The following is a 6,741-nucleotide window of genomic DNA, read 5'->3' as shown; positions in this document are numbered from 1 at the left end:
TTTTTTTTTTTTTTTAATGCGACATGGAATTTAAATGTTTTTTTTTTTTGTGATGAATGCTGCCAAACATAGACAGTTATTATGAATTATTAACTGAAACTTGCAAATGAAAAACGAGGTCCCTGTTTGAATTGATTTTGTAGAATTGTTACCGAATTTAGTAAAAACTCACTTCATGCATAATAATAACTGACCAATCATTGGTCAGGACTCATCAGTACTCATGCACATCCTTAGCAAACAACCCAATATATTTATTAGACATCTTACCTTTGGGGAATTTAAGACAAGACCAGTTTATTTATTTTCGAGCAATCATAAGAAGAAGAAAAAATATATATGAAGATTCTTAAATGTTCTTGGGAATGCAAAATATTCTTAAGAAAATATGTTACAAAGAACTTTATTCTTAATTTGTCATGAATCTGGCCCCTGATCTGATCTGATTTGCAATGACTTATTTGTATATGCCATATTAAATATATGAGTGGTTTTGTTGGGCTAGCAGTGATGCTTAAGCAACCTTTGTCGTCATAACTCAAGCACGTGTTTCACTTTGACCTCTAACCTCCTGTCAGATAAAGTTCCCTTTGATTCCACTGGGCCACAAACACATAACCGCACAAGGCTCTGTCTTATAGAATGACTTCCTGTAAAAGCGTTTATGTCTGTAATCAGTCTGGATCAGAGGCTGCCATGTGTCCGAAGGCTCCTCCCCATCAATACACAGCTGACCTACCTTATTTTTTTTTTTTATATTTACGTCCTGTTAATGTTTGGCAGTACAGACTGACACTGATAATTACAGGTGTTTGTGTGTGTAACCAAGCAATTGCAAGCATGTATACTCTGTGTCGTTAATAACATTTGCCCAGCTTAACTAGTTAGTGATTGATGGGTTAGTGCATTGGTAGTTGTGAATGTGTTCTCTATTATTAAATGTGAATGTGCAAAGAACAGGAAACATGTTTAACACACCAGTTAAACTATCTAGTAAGATCTCGGTGCAAAAAGTACTTTATTTTGATGTAAACATACTTTTGTTTGGTGTTCAGTTTTTACTGTCTATCAGAAAAACATTATAATTAATGCATTCAGCTTAATGCTCAGTATTTTGTTCTGTTGCGTATCATGCATATTTTTGGAAATTAGGTGTTTAATGCACATGTTGCAGTGATTACTTTTAGCTCGTTGGATAAAATGCTCAATGCCTAATATATGCTTGTATAGGAGTAAAAGGGGATTAATTTTATTTCCTGTATGTGTTATTGATTCAAGCAGACCTTTGAATGTCTACAGAGGTTTCTGTGTAATCATAAAGAACTTTATAGCCTTATAATGAACTTTACTTGAAATGAAACAAACAAGTTGGCAAATCCAGCTTTATAAAAGCACAACCATGTGCCGTGAATTTTATGCATTCGATTTTGTTCATATTGTGATAACCTGATAATGCACATTACAGTAAGTAGACTCACAGACGAGATTACAACATTTCCAAGATTGCTTTTTTTTAATTGCCTTGTAATCTTATAATTGCTGTTTACTGACCGGAACAGTGTGATTATTGCTCAAGTGACCTACATAATGATTACAAGAAAAATAAATCTTACAAATATATTTAAACATGATTTTTGTCTCTTCTGTTTGTTTCAGCTGGATTTGACTGTCCCGTCTGCTCTAAGTTTGTCTGTTCAGATGAAATAGATGTTCATTTGCTCATGTGTTTCTCCAAACCCAGACTCCATTATAACGGTAAGAACAACCTTCACTACCACACATTGACCGCAGATCACTCTCTTTCTGTCCAGTTAGATCACTTACTGTTCCTGCAATCTTGAGCTCTCAAACAGAATTAAAGCTACTTAAAAATATCTGAAATAACAAAAAACTTTAATTTATTTTATGGTGGGCCTGCAAATTTGTTTCTGTCCTCCATTGTTTATTTCAATGCTGATTTGTTTTGTTGGGTAACAGCACCCCCATGTGTCATCATCTGACTCCTGCTGCTCTGAGCTTCTTTAGTGACGTTGTGATGTTTTCTCTTTCTGTAGATGATGTTTTGTCCCGGGACTCTGGTGAGTGTTCGATATGTCTGGATGACATGCTTCAGGGGGACACCATCGCTCGACTGCCCTGTCTCTGTGTCTACCACAAAGGGTATGAGAAATATTCACTAACACACACACACACACATACCTGCTGCCGTCTGTGGAAATCATCTCATCTTCTGCTCCTCCAGGTGTATTGATGAATGGTTTGAGGTCAACAGGTCGTGTCCAGAACATCCTACAGATTAACATTAAAACAGGTCAGATGTTAGACACTTTCCACAAATAGAGTGGTGTCACCAGTAACCAATAATTACAACAACGACAAAAAAAAGATACATTTTTTTTCTATCTGCAGATATTTCCAGTAAAGAAGACCAGCAGAGAAGGGCTCAGCTAATGTCTTTCTCCAGGATCTGACTCTCTTTGACACTAGATGATAAATCCATCATCATCTGAGACCAATATGGACTAAAACCTGCAGTGCCAAATCTAAATGAAATCATGCATATACTTTGCACAGTTCTGTTAACGAACCTGAAGGCTGTTTATCAGTAATCTAGCTGCCATCTTTACACATGGAGCTCTTTAGAGATCAGATGGGTGGACTGCAGTATTACTGCTTCATAGGTTAGGGTAACATATCAGTGGTTTCATGATCCATAACCACAACAGGACTTTGTTAAACTGTTTTTAACCAAAGTAAGAGTTGTGTAGAAAAGACATGAATGTAGAGGACGATGACTGACAGAATGTGAGTAAAGGAGGAACATGGACCTAATCGAAGATATTTTCTGTACACTTCGATTTTTGAAATTATATTTAAAATGGATGAACCAGTTGTGAATGTTTTTGATAAATGCTGTTAAAAAAATGTTTTCTAATGTGCTGCTGTGTATGTAACAGGTGCTATAACAGATAATATAAATTATCATTTATATATAAATAAATTCTAAGGGCTCTAGAATGTAAAAATGTGTCATTTTCTACTTTGTTTCTGTATGACCATTATTCTGTCCAACAACATTAGGTGTTTCTATATTATTAGTTTATAATGTGTGAATGTGTATGTATTTTTATATATACACAACTATGTAAAAGTCTTAGGCCACTAGTATTTTCACCAACAAAAATGGTTTTAATCCAGTTATTTCTGTAGTGTTTTAGCAGGAAATATAAGTCTACATTTCCAAACATTATTTTAGCCATTAATTGTAATAATCCAGTACTGTAAAAAGTTTTAGGCACTTGTGTAAAAATGCTGTAAAGTGAGGATGATTTCAAAAATAATGCCATAAATAGATTTTATTTATCAATTAACTTCTATTAATGAAATTAAATCAACATTTGGTGTGACCACCCTTTACTTTTTAAACCCCTTTTGTCCTAGGTGCACTTGCGCATAGTTTTTCATGTTGATTTGCAAGCATTTCTTGAAGCATCTCCGAGACGTTGCCACAGTTCTTCTGGTTTTAGTCTGTTTTTTTCCTGATTCTTCATGTCATTCCAGACAGTCTGGAAGATGATGAGATCTGGGCCCATATTCACAAAACATTTTATCTTATCACTAAGATTTTACCTAAATCGAGGTAAAAGTTTCCAGCTAAGTTTTCTCTTAAAACCTATTCACAAAGCTGCTGAGACAAACTTATGCCTTATTTTGCCTTATTCAAATAAAGTAAAAAAAAAAAAAAAACACACTTTCAAATAAAGTTTTTAAAATGCAGGCTGTCACTAATTAAACAAGTATATGTTCAGTTAATTGTCAGCCTCTTACATGTGTGCTCTTTGTAAACAATTAGCGGTTATGCATATAAACAGCCTTTTAATTAACAGAGTAGAATAATCATGGCTGATGGCAAGGCATGTAAACGTAAAAGAAAACCAAACTGGACGCAAGAACAGCTGTTACTTTCATATATTCTAGATTCATTGCATGTAAAGGGAAACATTTCAAAAGTTTTTTTTTTTTAATTTTGATGATTAGAGCATACGGTTCATGAAAGTCAAACATCCAGTATCTCAAAATATTAGAATATTTACATTAGAGTTTCATTAAATGACAATACCTACAGTGTAAATTCCGGGTATCTCTTGTTCTTTGAAACCACTATAATGGGGAAGACTGCTGACTTGGCAATGGTCCAGAAGACAATCATTGACATCCTCCACAAAGAAGGTAAGTCAGTCGGAACTTGCACATCTTTTAAATATCACGCCATGAATATCATTTTGTTGTCATCTATCATCCTTCAGGTCAACTGGTAAACGTTCTTGACGTTCTCCTTGTCCTCTTTTGAAACCCCTCATAGTGATTCCAACATGCACTTTGACAAACATCAAGAGGCTGATTTGGGCATCACAGGTACAGTACTTTAGTGAATTAAATCTTAATTCACAGAAAGATATTGAAACAACTTTTTCCCCCAACTCCATCTACTGTCAAAAATGAAAAACTTTCTAGCCAAATAAAAGAGATGCCGGACCATGCATTCATTACTTTTCATTTCGGTGACTGCAGCTGTTTATATTGCAGTATTTCTAAATCACTAAGTGTTTGCCTCCTACTGGTCCAAAATGGTGCTGCCAAATTTCTACACAAAAGCCATGAAAGCAATCATCACTACTTTTCTGAGCGCTCTTCATTGGGCCTATCCAATTTAGAATTGATTTTAAATTCTCTCATTTGTGTACAAGTCCCTACATAACCAAGCTCCCAACTATTTAGCTGATTTGCTGCGTCTTTATTTTCCCCAGAGAAGTCTTAAGATTGAGCGGTCAGAACCTTCTTATATACAGTACAGTAGTCCCCCACTCTAGACTGAAACTAGGAGGGGACCAAGCGTTCTCTGTGGTAGGGCCACAGTTATAGAGAGATCAGATTGGCACCTTCGTTTAATTTTTACATTTCTTTTATAAACCTTATCTTTTATCCTTGGCTTTTTAACTGCTGTGTCTTTCATGTGTTAACAGTTGGATTTTGATTGTGGATTCTGTTTAGTACTCTGTCTTTTAAGTGTTGATAACTTTGACAACTGAGCTTTTTGAGTTGGTGCTTTTTAACATCACTAACAGTCAGTGGAAAACAGCTCATCTTCCGGTTCTTCCAGGTGCATTGATGAAATGGTTTGAGGTCAACAGGACCTTTAGTCCAGAACATCCCACAGATGAACATTAAAACGGGTCACATGTTAGACAGTTTCCACTAACAGAATGTATTCATATCATTTACAAATCCCTTTTTTTCTTATTTTTTTGTGTGATAAATATTGCACAAAAAAGTGTACCATATTCATATCATATTCCACACAAAACTGTATTTTTGTTACCTATAGAAGCATCCTTAGGATCTGACTCGATTTGGCACTAAATGGTGAATCCATTTGGACCTAAAATCTCATGTGCCAAATCTAAATGAAAGTATGTATATGCTGCACACAGTTCTGATAACAGACCTGAAGGCTGTTGAGTTGTTATAATGTGTGAACTAGTTGCAATCTTTACCCATGAAGCTCTTTAAAGATCAGATGGTGGAATACAGTATTACTGCTTCATGTCTAGTGGTTTCATGATCAGTAACCACAGGATGGAATACCACCATTTTCACCATGGCATGTGTCTTTTTATTTAGAGGAATTAAATAAAGGAAGAACTGTAAAATAACTGTAGAATAATAATTTGTTTGTGATCAATTTAAGCTGTCTGCAAATGATATAGATGTTGTAAATATTCAGTTTCAATCTTATTTGTATGCCTGATATGTTGAAAATGCTAAATGGAAAAATGCTTCATGTCTAATCAAATTAATTACATGAATCATGTGAATAACAGCTCATATTGTCAGTTCAAAATTTGAGTAGTTTGATCTTTCAAACAGTGGCAAATGTGTGAATTTACTACATTACAAAATGTCATGTTATTGCCTAAATAACTTGACTGATGGCTCCCTCAAATCACTGTGCAATGAGAATCTTGTTTCATGTTGAAAACTCAATCCAGTGGTACTGAAATTAAATATTTTATGTTGTAAATATTGTAAATATACTATATTTCTAATTGTAACAGTATTATTAAAATGTAATTGTTTTGCCATGAAATGAGCAAATACACTGCTACTGATTTCTGAATCAAAAAGATGATCTTGCTGCATAATTAATATTCCTGTGTTTAAATGCCCATAAAGCCTTCGTCACACAAATAACCGCACCTCAAACTTGTCTTTTATAAAATTATTCTTTGCTACACAGAATTGTACAATTTTGACATCAAAGTATTTAAATTACTGATCAAAACTAATAAGGTAAACTAATTCTCATGAACAAAACTGTGTATGAACTATAAGATATGCGCTGGATATTTCTCTTGAAAAGGATCGGTAACCTTGCGGCCATATTGAAAGTGAAAGTATAAATCCAAGACTTCATGTTGTGTTTTTTGTTTGTTCTGAGATTCAACATGGCTTTTCTCTCTCTCTAGAATTCCTTCTCCGCTCTTAAGTCTAAATCAAAATAATTCAGAAGCAATAAATAGCCTGTACCATACACCACATTAACGCATGCATTAAGATTAAACATTATTTTTGTGTGTGTGTACTTAGAGCTTGGCAATAAACTCTCGCACCGAGTTATGCAAGATATTTGCCAAAGGTGAGACTACATGTGTTCAGTGTTTAGAATATAAATTTGCAAGC

At 34.5% G+C, this 6,741-nt stretch overlaps 1 long non-coding RNA gene across 1 annotated transcript in view; it reads left to right on the top strand.

Annotated features, from left to right (window-relative positions):
• The window catches only part of LOC107576049 (uncharacterized), a 10,827-nt gene that overhangs the window by 354 nt on the left and 3,732 nt on the right, over positions 1 to 6,741 (top strand). Inside the window, exon 2 of the long non-coding RNA XR_001607987.1 lies at positions 5,769 to 5,773. This is a non-coding gene — a long non-coding RNA (uncharacterized lncRNA). The remainder of the gene's footprint in view (positions 1 to 5,768; positions 5,774 to 6,741) is intronic.

The sequence above is a fragment of the Sinocyclocheilus grahami genome, unplaced genomic scaffold, assembly GCF_001515645.1.
Source record: "Sinocyclocheilus grahami isolate Dianchi unplaced genomic scaffold, SAMN03320097.WGS_v1.1 scaffold3151.1, whole genome shotgun sequence".
Taxonomy (NCBI): Eukaryota; Metazoa; Chordata; class Actinopteri; order Cypriniformes; family Cyprinidae; genus Sinocyclocheilus; species Sinocyclocheilus grahami.
Note: the sequence above shows the minus strand (reverse complement) of the source record. Positions and strands in the feature narration are given on the sequence as shown.